This window comes from Pan paniscus, chromosome 17 (genome assembly GCF_029289425.2).
Source record: "Pan paniscus chromosome 17, NHGRI_mPanPan1-v2.0_pri, whole genome shotgun sequence".
NCBI classification, from domain to species: Eukaryota; Metazoa; Chordata; class Mammalia; order Primates; family Hominidae; genus Pan; species Pan paniscus.
Window position 1 is genome coordinate 80,591,409 of NC_073266.2, and position 18,337 is coordinate 80,609,745.

Genomic DNA, 18,337 nt, shown 5'->3' on the forward strand with positions numbered 1-18,337 from the left:
CCAAAAGGAGTTTTAAGGGACATTTAATTTTCATGTTTCTGGTTCATTTCCCTTTAACTCATCAAAATGAGATTACGAAAGATTGCTTTGATCTTTAACAGGACTTGTTCACAGGAGACATGAAACCATTACCTTCTAAAAGGAAAGCTGTGCATTGCCAAGAGTTTGGGGAGTTAACAGCATGATGTTTCAGCTTCATCTGGGGCTCCAGACCCTTGATACCTAACTGGGTCCTAAACTTGGCTTAGGGAGGCCTCCCGACCTCCAGCCTAATAAAGCCCATTAATTAACTGTCAGGCCAGCTGTGTAACAAATGAACTTTTAGAGGCTGTGCCATTTTCTTGGTTCCAGGCCAGAAACTATCGTATAAAACTCACACCACTAGTGAGACATTTCAGAGGAAAACTGGTACTTGCGTAAGTGTTCCCTTATGAGTCAAATGTGCATCGCCGGATGCGTATTTTTTTTTAATTAAAATGTAAATAACTCTGTTCCAGCAGCCTTTTTTTGGTTCTTCCAGATACTCTACACTTGAGCATGAGTGACTATGAGGCTAATTGGAATCTCTCCGATTGCTTTAATGTACATGGACTTCGGCACTCAGGGTATAAGGACAGGAAATAAGAATATTATAAAATGATGACCCAAATCCCTGCTTAAATGAACTTGAACTATCTTCTGGTGAGATGATATTTAAAAGGCACGAGATTGGGGTTGCAGTTATAGTTCTTTAGTTTGTCAGTAGTAAGAACTGAGTCAGGTCAGTTTGAACATAGAGAGGAATTTGTTGGAAAGCTATCAGGGTGTTTTGCAATGTTAAAGCATGAGTTGGACACAATCCCAGGCACTGGAGCAGCTCAGAGGCCTCACAGCTGCAGCTCCTGATGCTCCCTCACTTTCAAATGGTACTGAGGACTAAAAGCAGAAATGTCATAGAGAGTTAGGCATGGGAGAAGATTCTGCAGAAGGTTGAGAGGACAGGCTAGGTAATCTATGACCATCCTCCCAAATGAGGTGGCTACACAGCAGTTAAATATTTAAACAACCAGGGAGAATGCTTGATGTCATCCCTTCTTCAACAGCCCCAACACTTGGGCATTCAGCATCTGTTTGAACATCTTCCATGATGGGGAGCATACTACTTATGAGGACAACCTATCCCCATTATTGGACCATATGACATAAGAAAAAGTCATTATATTGAAGGGAAACTTGACTTATACCCTTTGGCCTGCCATCTAGACTTTGAGCACATAGATCAAGTCTTACTCAGTATCCACATGATTGTCTTTTGCATATTGAAGATAAATCAACACACAGTCTTCCTAGAGTTTTCTCTTATTCTAACTCAAGCGTATTTAATGCCTTCAGACAGTTTTCCTATGATGGTGGCTTTCACTCTGTCCAACCCCTTCTGCACATAATGGCTGTTTTAAAATGCAGTAGCCAGGATTTGATATATACTCCAGACGTGGTCTGGACAATAAGCTTCTAGGCCTGTGGCTTTGAATTGCATTAGCATCACTTCATTGGCTCAGGCTGTGCTTGCAGGCTATTCATGAACCATCGCCAAATCAACTCTCTCCTGTTATATTTTCGTGCAATTAATTTTTAAAACACAAATGCAGGATGGTATATGAGTCAAATAAAAAAGGCACAATGAGTAGTCTTTATTCAGGTTATTTTGATTTTGACCCTGCCTTTCATTGTACTAACTGTCTTCCTACCACCAATTAAAAGACATAGATTCTATGCCTTATTCAAAGTCATTGATGGGAAAAAAATATTGAGCTGATTAGGGCAAGTGCAAAGCCTTTTGATCTAGACAGAACTAGCAATGTCTCTACAAATGGACACTGAGCAGTAGTCTCTGAGTACAGTTATTAAACCATCTATGAATCGTCCCAAATTCAGGCTATCCCAGAATGTGTCTGATAGAGGAACTGCTCCTCTAAACATTGATAAGACTTACTTTTAAAAAAGCTCTTGGCCGCGTGTGCTGGCTCATGCCCGTAATCTCAGCACTTTGGGAGGCCAAGGCGGGCAGATCATGAGGTCAAGAGATTGAGACCATCATGGCCAACATGGTGAAACCCCATCTCTATTAAAAATACAAAAATTAGCTGGGTGTAGTGGTGCACACCTGTAATCCCAGCTACGCAGGAGGCTGGGGCAGGAGAATCACCTGAACCTGGGAGGCGGAGGTTGCAGTGAGCTGAAATCGCGCCACTGCACTCCAGCCTGGCAAAAGAGCGAGACTCTGTCTCACAAAAATAAATAAATAAATAAATAAATAAATAAAAAAGCTCTCAGGGTCTTTATTATTGTTGCTCCCAGGGACTTGTTAAGAATGCGGACTACTTTGTATATATGTGTCTATATGTGAGGATATCTTCTTATGGAGTCCCATAAAACACACTCTGGAAACAGTGATCTAATTATGTTACCATGCAGCATGCAAGTTTCCAGTCTGTTCCATTGGGATTTAAATGAGAGGCTTTATCAAGTGTTCTGCTGTAATCGTGATATGCTATAGGCATAGTGTATATGTCTGTGTTCTTCCAATCTATTAGCTCTATCAAAGCAGAAAATAAGGGGAAAGAATTAAGAACTGAGCCAGAGAGTTGAAGACTAACAAAGGTCCATGTTGACCAGGAGATTTCAGGGACATGAGATCCTGGGTCTTGGAGTGGCCCAAACGTCAGGTTGAAGAATGAAAGACAAAGATTGAATCATAGGTTGAGTCATTTACCAGTGAAGATCCAGAAGAAAACCCCCAAAATGGAGGTCAGCACAATCAGCTGGTGCGGTCATGAGCAGTGGCAGCTGAGTTTTAAGTCCAAATCCTGTGGCATCGACTTCACCCAGTGTGGCTGAGGTGCTTCCAGAGTGGCCACTGGACCTGTTCCCTGACAGCCAGAGTTAAGAAGCTTCTTTCTCTTTGCTACCTGCTACGATTGTGCTGTCTACCCCCGCGGGGTCTAGCATGTCTTTGTCCTTCTAAGCTAGGGATGAAAATAATAAACTGTTTTTGTGGCCTTTAGGATAAACCACAAGCCTTGATTACTTTGGGCTTGAGTTCTCCTTTGACATGCTTCTTTATTCTACCTTCTTTTTAAAATCCCATCTTTTTATCTCTAATACATTTATTTATTTTTGTCTTTTACCTGTTCTACACACTCAATATTAACACCTACATTTGTTCTTGGACTTAAATGGCAATATCTTATAGCTCGATTTATTAATGTTTGTAAAACAGGTGTATTCATGGAACATGCATTTTAGTATATTGAATGGTATTTTTAACATCTATAGGGAACTTGAAATTTACAGATACTTCCTAAGGATCTCTTTCTTTAAAGTTGAAAAATGCTTTTGTAGATCATATAACCTCTAAATTGCCAATTTTGTAAGTCTGTAGATTTAGTTTTTTTTTTTAAATAATGGTTAATCTGAATCAGTAAACACTACATTTTGAAGTTTAACAAGTAGCAGAGTGTCTGATCAGTTGACTAGAATTAATTGGTGTGATTTTAGGACTGTGTACAGCTTTACAGTATGATTTAAGATTGGCACTTAGTAAATTAAATGAGATTATTTTATAACTATGCATAGTAGAAGGCTGACTCTTAATGTGTGATGTACATGATGGAATAATAACCCTACAGTAGCCCAGATTGTTCCTTCTTTCTTTTTCTTTCTTTCCTTCCTTCCTTCCTTCCTTTCTTTCTTTTCCTTTCCTTCTTTCTTTCTTTCTCTTTCTTTCTTTCTTTCTGTCTGTCTGTCTGTCTGTCTGTCTGTCTTTTCTTTCTTTCTTTCTCTTTCTTTTTAAATAGAGATGAGCCTCACTATGTTGCCCAGGCTGGTCTTGAATTCCTGGGCTCAAGCAATCCTCCTGCCTTGTCCTCCCAAAGTACTGAGATTACAGGCATGAGCCACCATGCCCCAGCCCATATGGTACTTTCTGTTGTTGCCCTTAACATTACGTATTCATCCACCAAGTATTATTGAGTGCCTAGAATATTCTGGAAACTGGGAATACAAATGCCCCTGGTGTAATTCACATCACACAATTACTTAGAGTCATTCACTGTCAGGCACCCAATCCTACCTAATTAACATATTAGGCACCCAAATCTAATATGTTAATTACTAACTAGATAGGGATGAGCAAAGTCTAAGGAATTGATCAGGCCTACAGGCATTCTAGAATCAAACTGGAAAGATGTACAAATGGGACCTTCACCGATGATGGAACCCAAGCAAGGGCCTGTTCCTTGGACGTGGAAGGGGCCAAGATTCAATGTTGAGTCTATGGGAAACTGACAAATTTAAGTCCAATTCTAGTCCTGTTTTGGTAGCTAAGGGGATAAGAATAAGAATAGATAACATCTACTGTGTGCTCCCTGTGAGCCAGGCATTGTTCTAAGCACTTTGCATGTATTGATTCCTTCAGTCCTTATAACACCCCTATGATGTAGATTCTGTTATAATGCCTATCTTATAAATGAGGCTTCTGAGGCACAGAGAGGTTAAATATTTTACCCAAGGTTGCACAACATGTAAACGGCCAGGCTGGAGCCCAATCCAGGCAGTCTGTCCCTGGAGCCTATGCCTTGGTGGTCACAGGGCTAAAGCGAGGAAACAGTTGGTGGACAGCCTCTTGGCTCTGCGAAGATGCGCAAGTGGAGATATTATTAGGCGCTGCTGCAAATCACTGAGTCAGGATCTCAGCCTTTCTCCCCCACACAGATGCTCTTGATTTACCCAGTAATAACTTAATCGAATGATTTATACACACCATGTCCTGTTGGAACGAGTAAACAGCAACTTAGTTCTGGTGTGTTATGAGATAGAGATTTTAAAAATCCAAACGACTTGTGGCAAAACGGGTTTTACCCTGGGAATGGAGAGAGAGAGAATAGCCCAGGTCCAAGGAACCTCACGGGCTCCCTGTTTAGAATTCTGCCTCCCCCACCCCATTGTACACTTGACTATCTCCCACATCCTCATAAATCTGAGTGCCCTGGGTGTCTGGATAATGAATGAGAGATGGGTATTGATGGATGAGTACATATGAGATAGGACATTTAAAAAGTGATTCATTAACCTAGGCAACCCTTTATAGCTAAAAATATCAAAGCTAGGGGTTATCTTTTTAAAACACAAATCTGGCCATTTGTCCCCTCTGCTTAAAACTCATTAATGGCCCTCTTCTACCCACAGGGTAAATTCTTAATGCCATGCCTTGCTCAAGGCCCTCCCAAGGTTGACCCCTTCCCCACTGCCCCCAGCAGGCCCTGCATACCACAAATTCCGATCAGCTCCTGATACCCCATGGCCTTTTCTCCCTACCTCTGCACCTCACCCTCCAGCCTCCTGTTACCCAGGGTTCCTGCTGCTTCAGTCCCAGCTCAGATCCGCCTCCCAAGGAACCTCTTGTGTCAGACCTGGTGCTGAGACAGCCAAAGCATCCGGTCCAGCCCAGGCCAGAGCCAGGAAATCCTTGTGATCCGGAAAATTAGAAACGCGGTCAAGGTCGGGACCCAGAACTGAGCAGGCCCTCGGTGGGCTGTCCCAGGGTGGAGACCTAAGGAGAAGGGGAGGCTCAGCCAAGACTTTCACCCAGGGCAACGAGGGGCAGCCAGCCCTACGGGGTCACCTTCAGGGCTCAGTGGCTGCAGTTATGATACTGAAGGGATAAGAGGAGTCAGAGGAAGGGAAGAAACCCCGTATCTGGCCAGGCGGAGAGCTCACTGGTTCTGGAGCAAAATCTTTCGGGACAACTGCAACAGGGCTGGGAGAGGTGAGAGCTCAACAACCTCAACGGAGGCAGAGAATCTCACAGCATCACCAGAGGTACGGAGTGGGGATGGCCTCCAAGCTGACATCTCCTGGACTCCGCTTCATTACCAACCTATACTGAGAGCCCATTGGATGGTTCTTAAGAACACAGGAGATGATAGTGAATTAAAGCCCCCTAAGGATGGGCTGGTAGATTTCCAGCCAGGCACCTACTTTGCAGTTCATGTTATTCTTGTTCACTCATCTGTTCAATCCACAATTTACGTTCGTGGCCATGTGTCCCAGGCACTGTACTCTGGGCTGGGCGTGCAAAGCAGGAAAGACGGCCCCTGCCCTCCAGGAACTCTGGGACCCCTGGGCACCCAAGCACAAGGAGGCACAAAGGGAATCCTGGTGGTGTTAAGGGCGCCGCAGGGTTCATCAGAGAAGTGTGGAGGCTTCTTCCACAGGGGCTCACCCCGGGACTTGGCTTGTCTTCCCTCTCCTGGACCGGTTCTTCTCACCCGCCTCCTCTGGTTCAGATTTGACTTCTCTATCGGGGTCTGCCTCAGCTTCCAGCTCCTCCATGAAGCATCTCCTCCTCCAGCTCTCAGCTGTCTCTCTCTTCCCGGCATTTGCACAGCCATAGTTACCTGTGGCATCAAATTAAGTGCTTGAGTAAATTGTTGTGTTTGGCTTTTTTTTTTTTTTTCTCCTGACTAGATTGGAAATGACTTGAGCCTAAAGGTTACATCTTATCTATTTATTTTAGAGACAGGGTCTCACTCTGTCACCCAGGCTGGAGTGCAATGGCGTGATCACAGCTCACTGCAACCTTGAACTCCTGGGCTTAAGCAGTCCTCCTGCCTCAGCCTCCCAGGTAGCTGGGACTACAGGCGAGCACTATCACACCTGGCTAATATATATATATTCTGTAGAGATGCGGGAGGGGTCTCACTATGTTACGCAGGCTGGTCTCCAAATCTTGGCCTCAAGGGATCCTCCTACCTTGGCCTCCCAAAGCGTTGGGATTACAGGCGTGAGCCATTGCACTCAGCCAAGGGGTTATACATCTTATACTTTGCTTTATCTGCAACAGTGCTTAGGACATAGTTAGTGTCCAACTAATGTTTGGGGTGGGTAAAAACAATGTAAAAGAAATTCTTTCTTTCTCCCTGCCTCCCTTCCTTGATCCTTGTCTCTCTTCTAACCTCTACCTCTTTCCCCCTCCTTCCCTCTCCCTCTCCCTCTCTTCTTTCTCTTTCTCCCTTCCATCCCTCTCTCCAGGATTTCAGCAGGAAGATTACACAGACTGAGCTGAGGACCTATGAGCCCCCTTTCTGGCTTGTCCAGGAAGGCCTCGTTGGGCAAGTTCTTTGGAGGGTGGAAGGAAGGATTTTGCAGATGGAGGACAAAATCAGGCTGTGGGCCTTTGGAGGAGGCAAAATTATCATTTGCATTTCTCTGTGGAGTGAGAACTCTGTAATTTCAGATTTTGCCTAATTGCTGTTTAGAGTTCCCCGGGCCGGCTGCTCTTCAGGCAGGCGTGTGTTTGTGGGAGAGGTGCACTGTTAATGGCTCTGAGGCTCTGAAGCTCCGTCCAACTATGGCTTAAAGGTAAGATGACTCAGATAGGGAGCGGGTCAATTCCAGAGTTCTGCTTTTCTTCAGGAGCGCAGATTTGTTCAGCCACAGGGAGGGGAGGAGAAGCTGGCGCTGCTGAGGAGTCCCAAGCACATATTATATTTGCAGGCAGCATCTTTGGTCTGTGACAGCTCCAATTTAAGCTCTGAGCAGCTGGTAGCCAGAAACCAGGCAACGTCAAAGACAGGCACATGCGTGTTCTCTCTTTAGCCATGGGCTGTCCCGGCACATGTGTGCGAGGCCGCAAGACTGTTTCTCATTTGCACTCTGGACATTTTGGAGAGTTACCTACTTCCTTTGAAAATTATTTTAAAGTGTTCCTAAGTGCTAGTGAGAATGACACACAGGCTGCCTGTGCCTGGGGAGGAACTGGGGCTACGGGCTACCCTCTCCCTGGGCTTCCCACATGGATTCAAACTCAACCAAACCAAACCAAACCAAGCCTGCTCTGTCTCCCTCCATCTGAGGTTGGGTTGTCACCAGCAATTGATTTTTTTTTTTTTTTTAAGTAGAGCACATTAAAGGACCAGAAGGTATGGCCATTTTAATCTATCATTGGCAAACACCTTGGCAAATGTGAAACAAATGCACTTTGCTTTCAACTTTTTAGTAACTGGCAACTCCTTGTGCTTTTGAGTTAAGGCCACAGGGGTGAATGCCACAGGGAGTAGTTTCAGTTGGGCAGGGCCCAGCTAGGAGTGGGTGCTCTCCAGAGGTCGCTGTCCAGGGCCACGGCTGGATTCGGACCCCTTCCCCTCTGGCCAGACCTCTACACAGGCCAAGCCTGGCTGAAATGAACATCCTGGAAGTCTTGAAACGGACAAAAGCACATCAGAGTTTGCTGCCACACATGCAGGGCTACACACAGAGCAGAGGCTACTGGTGTGTGTGTGTGTGTGTGTATGGTAGTGTGATATGCATGATGTGTTGTGTGTTGTATGTTATGTGTGTGATTTATGTGGTGTGTATGTGGTGTGTCTTTGTGTCTTTGTGTGGTTTGTGTGTGGTGTGGTGTATTTGTGCGTGTCTGGTGTGGTCTATGTGGTGTGGTGCATAGTGTGGTTTGTGTGGGGTGTGTGTGCATGTGGTATGGTGTGTTTGTGTATTTGTGTGTATGGTGCATGTTGTGTTTGTGTGTGTGTGTGGTGTATGGTATGGTGTGTGTGGCATGGTTTGTAGTGTGTGAGTGTGGTATGATGTGAGTGTGGTGTCATCTGTGTGAGTGTGGTGTGTGTATGGTGTGTAGTGTATGAGTGTGGTGTGGTGTGTAGGATGAGTGTGGTGTGTGTGTGGTGTGTGTAGTGTGTGTATTTGTGTGTGGTATGTAGTGTGTGAGTGGATGTTGTGTGTGTGGTGTGCGTGGTGTGTGTGAGAGCGTGGTGTGGCGTGTAGTGTGTGCATTTGTGAGTGTGGTGTGTGAGTCTGGTGTGTGTAGTGTATTTGTGGGTGTGGTATGTAGTATGTGAGTGGGTGTAGTGTGTGTGGTGTGTGTAGTGTGTGTGAATGGGTGTGGTGTGTGTGAGTGTGGTGTGGTATGTAGTGTGTGAGTGGGTGTGGTGTGTGGTGTGTGTAATGTGTGTGAGTGTGGCATGGTATGTAGTGTGTGTGGTGTGTGTAGTGTGTGTGTGAGTGGATGTGGTGTGTAGCGTGTGTACTTCTGTGTATGGTATGTATTGTGTGAGTGAGTGGGTTTGGTGTGTGTGGTGTGTGTGTGTGGTGTGTGTGTGGTGTGTGGTGTGAGTGGGTGTGGTGTGTGTGAGTGTGGTGTGGTATGTAGTGTGTGTATTTCTGTGCATAGTATGTATTGTGTGAGTGGGCGCAGTGTGTGTGGTGTGGTGTGTGTGTGTGGTGTGTAATGTGAGTGGGTGTGTGAGTGTGGTGTGTAATGTGAGTGGGTGTGTGTGTGTGGTGTGTAGAGTGGGTGTGGTGTGTGTGAGTGTGGTGTGGTGTGTAGTGTGTGTATTTCTGCGCATGGTAGGTATTGTGTGAGTGGGTGTGGTGTGTGTGGTGTGGTGTGTAGTGTGTGTTTGCATGTGTAGGGAGGCAAGCACTGTTGACAGGAGTGGCATCCTGTGGAGAGCCAGCCCCCTCAAAATTGCAGAACATCACCAACAGTGACCATGTATTGAGGACACATGAGGACATGCTCGGCACACATGTCCTTATTTAAATCTTGGAAACAATGCGGCAAACCCTTTCACAACCTGTGAAACCCTGTGTGGCCCAGTTCCTAAGAGGCCACAGATAGTACCTAGGCCTGTGAGGAACCGGGCCATGCGGCAGGAGGTGAGCAGCAGGCGGGCAAACAAAACTTCCTCTGCATTTACAGCTGCTCCCCATCGCTCACATGACCACCTGCGCTCCGCCTCCTGTCAGATCAGCGGAGGCATTAGATTCTCATAGGACCGCGAACCCTATTGTGAACTGCACATGGGAGGGATCTAGGTTGCGGCTCCTTAGGAGAATCCAATGCTTGATGACCTGTCGCTGTCTCCATCACCCCTGGATGGGTCTGTCTAGTTGCAGGAAAACAAGCTCGGGGCTCCCATTCGTTCTACAATTATCATGAATTGTATAATTATTCCATTATATATTACCATGTAATCATAATATAAAGTGCACAGTAAATGCAATGCACTTGAATCATCCTGAAACCATCCCCCCCGGCCCCTGTCCGTGGAAAAATTGTCTCCACGAAACTAGTCCCTGGTGCCAAAAAGGTTGGGGAACATTGCTGTAAAGTATCACTCTCCCACCTTTATAGATGAGGAAACTGAGACTCAGATAATGCACTAGTTTGCTAGGGCTGACACAGCAAAGCACCACAAACTGGATGGCTTAAAACAACAGAAACGTATCTGTCATAGTTCTGGAGGTTGGAAGCCAGAAAGCAAGGTGCCAGCAGGGCCATGCTCTCACCGACTCTAGATGGAACCTTTCCTTGCCTCTTCCTGGCTCCCAGTGGTTGTTGTTGACCCTCGACACTTTTTGGTTTGCAGCTGCATCAGTTCCATCTCTGCCTCTGCCACCGTGGCATTCTTCTCTCTTATGAGGTGTCTGTGTCTCCTCATAAGAACACCAGTCATGTTGAATTAAGGATCCACCCTACCCTAGTAAGACTTTATCTACTTAATAAATATCTCAATGACCCCGTTTCCAAATAAGGCCACATTCTGAGATACCGGGGATTAGGTCTTCAACGTGTCTTTTGGGAGACACAATTCAACTCGTTAAACATAAGGAAAATATCTTGCTTAAGATAACCCTACCTGCAAGTGGCAGAGAAAATTTGAATCCAATGCTGACTCCCAAACTCCTTTTCTTTTCTGTACACTAATTTATGCAATTGCATTGATTGATGTGTACAATTTACTTAGGTTCATTTAAGCTTTGTATTTTCTTTCGCACAACCCCCTTTGCACCCCCAGTTTCTCAGCTGCTATATTGCCCACATAAGATTTCCTATGATAGCTTTTCTTTCTTTTCATTAGCTCTCTCTTAGCTGATTAGGAAGATGGAAGGTCAGGGCTGAGGAGCTAAGTCAGACTCAGGGATGGTGTCTGTGCCAGAGACACAGAGGGATCATGTCCAGTCAGGAAAAGAGAAATCAAGTATTTCAAACAGAGAGGATTTAACACAGGAATTGGTTATAGGAGCATTGGATTGGAAAGGCTGAGGAAAAGAGAGAGAAAGAGAGAGAGAGAGAGAGAGAGAGAGACTACAGTAGGAACAACAACAAAAAGAGACAGAAGCCTTTAGTAGGAAATCATATGTGGGCATATGGCAGCCAAGGTATCTGGAGAAACTTCTTTTATATAATGAAATCTCTCTTATATAATAGCTTGTATGGCGAAAGAAAAGGAAGCCATTAAACCCCCCAAATGACAGAAGAGAAGACCAAAGTTGTTGTTTGTTCCACAGGCATTTGTCATCCATGGTGGGCTTGACCTTGGGTTTTAAGAGGCTATGCCCCTGGTGGCAAAGGTTAAGCCCAGCACCACACAAGATAGAATGTTAGACCAGAGCTAGTACACAAAGCCGGATCCCTGAAGAGTGCCATTCCTGAACTAGAAAAAAACGCCCAGACAGAGAAACACTAAGAATACTTGCTTATCTAGATCTTAGCTCTTGGTAAAGTGACAAGTCAAACCAAAAGTTGCCCATGAAAAGACTCCCAAAAAAGTCTCTAATGAAAGAGGTTATACCTATTTATTTTCATTCTGACACTTGCTGATTGGGAGAGCTCTTGACTTATGTTTGATAGCAGGAAACTGCCTACTCAGAAGAAAATAGGTTACCTTCTTGGGAAAAGAAAGATCTAGAAAATCAAAAATTTTCAGTTATTTTGGTTGTCTTTTGCTTGTTGTTGTTGTTGTTGTTTGTTTTATAGCATTTCTAATCCAGATTTTTATACTTCTTATACAAGATTATTTTTCTTGATAGAAAATAATAGAAGTTTTTTTGTTTTGTTTTGTTTTTTGTTTTTGTTTTTTGATGGAGTCTCGCTTTCTCACTCTTTTGCCCAGGCTGGAGTGCAGTGGTGCCAGTATCGGCTCACTGCAGCCTCCGCCTACTGGGTTCAAGTGATTCTCCTGCCTCAGCCTCGTGGGTAGTTAGGATTGCAGGCATGTGCCACCACCCCAGCTAATTTTTGTATTTTTAGTACAAACGGAGTTTCACCATGTTGACCAGTCTGGTCTCGAACTGCTGACTTCAGGCGATCCACCCGCCTCGGCATCCCAAAGTGTTAGGATTACAAGCATGAGCCACCATGCCCGGCAATAGGAATTCTTTTTAGAAAGAGAGAAAAATACATCAATTTAAAAGGGAATGTGTTGTCCATGTATCTCTACTTGTAATGGGTGAAGAGTTGGAAAGTTGGTAAATAAGCCCAGGTTCCACGCAGCTTCTGTGACCTGTTGTCCCCTTTGACAGGCACCTGAACCCTTATTTGGATGTCATGGAGATGTGGCGAGAAGCTCGTGGTTTATCTTTAACACCAGTGATTTACACCAAGAATTTACTTTGGGCATTTCAGTGATGTCTTGTGGAGCCTGAACTAGGCTATCAAAAATAAATATGTAACAGTATTTTCCTGCAAGGAATACTGACGTACTTAAAATAAGGCATCCTTGGCAGGCAGTGTGAAGTCAGAGAGCTCCTGCTTTCAGCCCATGGTTCCAATTAATTCGCTTCCAATAGCATCATAGCTACAACCTTGAGGATTTCTATCTCCCACCTGCACTAATAAATTGATCTCTTAGAAACAAGCTGTGAGCACAATTTTAAATTTAAATACTGTGTCTCTCAGATTGCTGTGCTTTCAGTCACGATATTAGCTCAAATGAAGGACATACTGAATTGAATATCTGGATATGTTGGCAGAAGCCTTCAGCCTAATCAAAAAATTTATGGGCAGACAAATTTGCTCGGGAGCCAGACATCTTCTCTAAATCTAGACGTACAAGTCATTTAACCACTGATCTACAGTGTCCCTGAGCTTCCTCGAGGTCAATTAGAGGACCTTATCCATTTAGTTCAGCTTCATGACTTTAACAAATGATTTGCTGTTTCTTTTTTTTTCTTGGTTACCAGAAGCTAATAAAAACTTCACGGAGATTTAGAGACAACTAATGACATCAGGAACGTTGGCTGCCATGCCTACCTGCTCTAGTTCTCGTTTGGAAATTCCCCATGCTCAGCTGTGAAAGAACAGAATGGAAACCAATCAAGGGACGGGGGATATTGATATCTAGCCTACATGGATGGAGAAGACATCGAAAGATAGGGAGAATGACATCACAAAACCTTCAATGCCTTCCAGTCCACAGGGAGGCGGTCACTCACAGATGTAATAACCTTTCGGGGTCTGCCTCTGAAAACATTCAGTGAAAGTTGGTGACTTGGTTCATTTTTCAGGCAAAGAAATGAAGGCACGGGTTGAAAATAGACAGAGCTATAAGGCTTTAAGAGTGGCAGCTTTCTGTCCAAATTCCAACAAAAATAGTTATCAGATCTCTCTCTTTTCTTTTTTTAAAGGCAGCAGGAGAACATAGATTCAAAATTCTGTGTAATCCACTCAACTAAGACTGTAACAACAACAAACAGTTCTATAGTGCAGTTTATGTTATTCTTGGCAGAGCTCAGATCTCAGGTGACATCAAAGGTGACTACATAGATATATATACAATGAAGTCAGCTTATAATTCATTTCTATTAGATTTACAAATTTAAACTTCTTAGGGCTTACAAGTTTCCGACAGACAGAGAATACCACAAAGAAGTGGATAGATGGCAGATGACACATGCGAGACCCAAAGTGCTAATTTCCTGAATATACAAAGAGCTCTTACAAGTTAATCAAAAGAAAAATAATGAAGTAATGGGCTCTTGCCTATGTTATGAATATTTTCATCTGGTATGACATTTACTCTTTGATTTCATTATTTTTGTGATTTTCATAGGCTTGTATTTTATGTAGTCAAATCTCTATGTCTTTCTATCACTTTTATGTTTAGAAGGACGTTCCTCCTTCTGAAGTACACATATTTGATTTTGGATTTGAGATGGCATTCATTTCTGATCCATCTATAAAGTTTTTGGTGTGTGGTTAAAGGTAAAAATAGACTCACATTTTCCTAAATAATTAGCCAGTTGTTCCAGCTCCATTTATTGAGTGGTCCTTCCTTTCCCAACTGATGCGCGGTGTAACCTTTATCATATATTAAATACTCATGTGTGCTAAAAATAAAAAGTCATTTCAGTTGAGTGCTGTGAATTAATCCAAGGAGTTTGCAGAGGTGGCGTTTGCAGCATGAGATTGTCCTTCCTTTCCACTCCTCCCCAGAGACTGAAAACAGAGGGAAGGAAGCCAGGGAAACATTAAACAAGGTCTGCTGCTCTGGATAATGTCTATGAGGAAAAAAAACGCAGGCTGAGATTTTATGATTTAAAGACTATTATGCTGCTTAAAGAACCCTGCAAGAGTAACAATAGCTGCTATTTATTGGGCGCTTGCTCTATGCCAGGCACTGTTCCCAGTGGCCCCACCATGACGTCACTCCATCCTTACGACCTAACCCTAACCCACGCTATGGACACTTTTATCATCGCCCCGATTTTAGACATGAGGAAACTGAGACTCTGAGACACTGTGTCCCTTACCCCACAGTCATTCAGAAGAACAACCACCCCAAATGTGGCTAAGCCAGCCAGTCAACAAGAGCGCTAGGATTGTTACCTTCTTCAAAACAATACCTCTCAGCAAAGCCATCAAATGTCAACCAACACACCAAGGAAGGTCCTTGCAGATGGAACACAGGGAAATTGTTATCTCGCGGGAGTGGTTCCAGCACGTAAAGGAGTCAAGCGCAGCAAATTCTAAGGTTCAGAGAAATGGACCACTGTCAATTTCCAGGAACTCATTTCACTCCTGTCTTTTCACATTAATGTTTCTCCTTTCCAGGAAAGCCCAGGAAAAGACTTTTCATCCAACTGGCTTAGGAGGCAAGACAGAAACCTTTTCCACATAAGATCCTATCACAGCTGGGCAAATTCTGTACCTAAATCTTTGGAGATGAGTGGCCTCTCGGTGTTTTCATTATTTATAATTAATTGTTCATTTATCAGACTTTGTGGAGTGTCTCAATGGGCAGCGAGGTGTGAGGCACAGGGAGTATGTGGTAAAGCCCTCAAGCCCTCTGCCTTCATGCAGCATCCATTTGGGGGGATGCACCCCCAACCCAAGGCGGGGGTGTGTGCTGTGGTGTCACAGGAAGTGCTGCCTTTCTCGAATGGGGCTGTGTTTACACAGGGCCAGGAGAACTAGATGCTGAATTGGGGTCAGGCTTCAGGAGTCCTGGCTTTTGGGACCACTTTGACACTTCCTGTCTTCACAGCCGTCATCCTATTTCAGGATTCTTATCCCCAAAACAGGAATATTAACACAGCTCCGCCTGTCTCTGCAGGTCATCACGAGCAAGCACCTAGTGAGTGTGAAAGCGTCTTCAGTGTGGGAGTTGCTGTATAGATGCAGAGTTTTACTACTGAAAGGAGGAATACTACTGTTGATTTGTTTTTGTTTCTCGGTTGTTGTGCGTGTGTTTTGTTGTTGTTGTTGTTGTTTTACCATCTTGGTCCTAAGTGGCTCGTTTGCCAGCCCAGCCTTAATGGCCAGTTGGCTCCAAGTCAGAAGACATGATCTCCTCCCCCATTCTCCTTGCCATTGTTTAAAGCCCCTCCTGAGGAATGGGCTGCCTTGGTGTTTTGTCAGTTCAAACCACATCCTGCCTGTTTCCACTTTCCATAAGACAACTCGCAACACCGGTGGTTTTCAGATGTGGCCGGCTTCTTGGTGAAGCGATAGCAGAGGCCTTGTTCACAGAAGTGAAAATAATTCACCCAGTGGTTAGCACATCAGGTGTGGGCATTGAGTGTACCCCGCCCCCCGCTTGATCCCAATCCCTGGTTGGGTTTGGGAGTGGATGGCTGCCCAACCTCCTGGCGCTGTCTTGACCCACAGCCTTCTCTGGGATGAGGACTAAGCCAGAAGCAGTAAGGACAGAGGTGTCTCAGGCTGTCCACATCTGGCCTGAATCCCATGACAGCAAGGGTGTGGCCTGCAGAAGCTGGAAACGACCACGGTGGCCTTCTAGTAACTTTACAGATGAGGAAACTGAGTCCAGAGAGGGCTGGTCAGTTGCAGGCAGAGCCTGGACTGGCACCTGGGTCTCTGGGCTCCAGGCTCAAGTTCATTCTAAGCAGACCAGTTGTACCCATCGCTGTAATTGAAAGACTTGTTGGCATCAACAGAACTAGTAACTGGGTTTGGTCCTGGTGACCAAGGGGCACATCTCCCAGCTGGAAGCTGTTTGCTAAGAGCAAGGTTACGGCCCGCACTGGGCTACCAAACAACAGAGCAAGCCCACGCTCAGGGCATCAGCAAGCAGGGATATGAAATAAAACAAACATTTGAAAGAATTCGACACTTGAAGAAGAAAAAGAGGAGGAGGTGAAGGAGGGCAGAAGGAAAGTCGGAAGCAGCAGCAGCAGCCAGTCATCATGAGAAAATCAGAGCTTTGTGGGATTTTAAAACTTGTGGTTTGGAAACGTTTTTATTATTTAGATGCACGAGGGCAGACACCACCATCTTTTAAATGTTCACAGGAGGCCAAAGTATGCAAGAGCCACGGCCTAAAGCGGGGCTGTGGGCAGAGCCAGACCTGGGCCGTCAGAGTCCAGGGAAGGGCTCAGGACCAGGCTGTGCAGCAAGTGTCCCGAGTGTGTCACCCACAGCCCCACGATGTCCAGTGGGCAGACCAGGCCAGCAGACACATGGCCCTCTATCTCTACTTCCTTCTGGGAGGGTCTGGGAGGCTAAGGTAGCCCTGACCATAGAAAACATGGATTTTCCAAGACGTCTTCCCTGGAGACTTCTGCCCTTGAACAATGCTTATCTATCACAAGGTTGAGGGCTCTCCTTATCTTTCAAGAGTATGAGGTGGCCTGTAAATGCTTCACTTATTAACTCAGCTCTGATTCTCCCTGGGAGGCCAAGGGCTGAGTGAAACTCTAACGTGGGCATGTGGACAGCTTGTGGTGCCCTGTAGCTCTGCACCATGGGCCTGCAGGTGCACAGCCAGTCCCATGGCCTCCAGAGGAGCAGCGCAAACCCTTAGCCTGGGTGGGGAAGGAGCACAGCGCCAACAGAACTACTGCTGGAGCGGGCCCCTGTCTATCACCAGCACCTGGAAGTGCCCCATCCCAGGCCTGTCCCAGCCCGGCATCTGAGCTAATTACAGCTCCGTTGTGGGGAGAGTCACCCGTGTCAGTTTAACTGACAGCCCAGATAAGAGGTACTGGGCAGAGTCTCACAGGTTGCACAACAAACCACTCTGCCAACTGAGGGCAGAGGCAAGTCTTTTTCAGTCCCTATGGTCAGAAACGAATTTCCTGGATGGCTGTCTTCTCCACCTCCTCTCCATCTCTTATTTTTAGTTTTCAGGTTGGTCTGAATTAGGTTTTGGCTTTTTGGGGGTGGGGTGGGGGGAGGATGATGGGTGATTTTTTCTTTCACTCATTTAAGCATCAGCCTCGTATCTGGCATCTGGCCTGTGCCTTCCTTTCATGGTTCAAGATGTGCCCAGGGCTGTCGTATGTCATTGGCCAGGGTTGGGAGCCCATAACGCCAAGGCCACCAGCTCCACTGTGATGAGCAGATGAGCTTGGCCATGTGGCAAACAGTGAATTTAGTGCTGCAGCATGTTCAGCGGATTCATGAAGGCTTCTGCTCATTCAAGAAGGGATGTTCTCCCTGACAGCTGCATCCCCAAACTCACACCAAACAGCTTGCCAGTCAGGTGCCCCCACCCCCGTGCTATGAAGCTCTCCCCATAGAAGATCAATCAGCCTTCCTCTCCTGTGGGCTCCACCTGCACCCCTCGCTCCAACACCATCTGCCCACACCGTCCTGTGTAGTTGCTGTCCATTTATTCCATCTCCATTATAGTGTCTGTCTGAACAGCAAATATGAGGCTTCACAGAAGCATTGAAGATCTAAAAAGCATTTGTAACTGACTGTAAGCAAATTCAGCGTGAGGCCTCGGGTGGCATACGAGCCTCTGGCACTTTCGTCTTACCCACACTTGAGGCACTGTAGATCTCAAGGCAACATCAGGACCATCCAGGGCAGGTGGCAACAATTTTCTTTTAAAATTCCAAGGTAGCTTAAGCCAAGCCTGTAAGTGGATTGATAGGCCTCAGGTTCAAGACCAGAGAAAAAGAATAGGAGAGAAAAGTGACCCTCAAATGGCCAAGAAAAAGAAGGCAGGAGAGAAAAGAGGGAGGGCCACCCACGGTTTGCACAGGTGCCATCTCCAGAGCCATGGGGTGCTGCACCTGAGGCTGCAGC

General features: G+C 45.4%; 1 long non-coding RNA gene across 1 annotated transcript in view; it reads left to right on the top strand.

Annotated features, from left to right (window-relative positions):
* Window positions 1-17,812, top strand: part of LOC129394577 (uncharacterized) — a 37,812-nt gene extending 20,000 nt beyond the window's left edge. The window contains exons 2-3 of the long non-coding RNA XR_008621866.2: window positions 7,299-7,401; window positions 13,024-17,812. This is a non-coding gene — a long non-coding RNA (uncharacterized LOC129394577). The remainder of the gene's footprint in view (window positions 1-7,298; window positions 7,402-13,023) is intronic.
* Window positions 17,813-18,337: the final 525 nt, after the last annotated feature.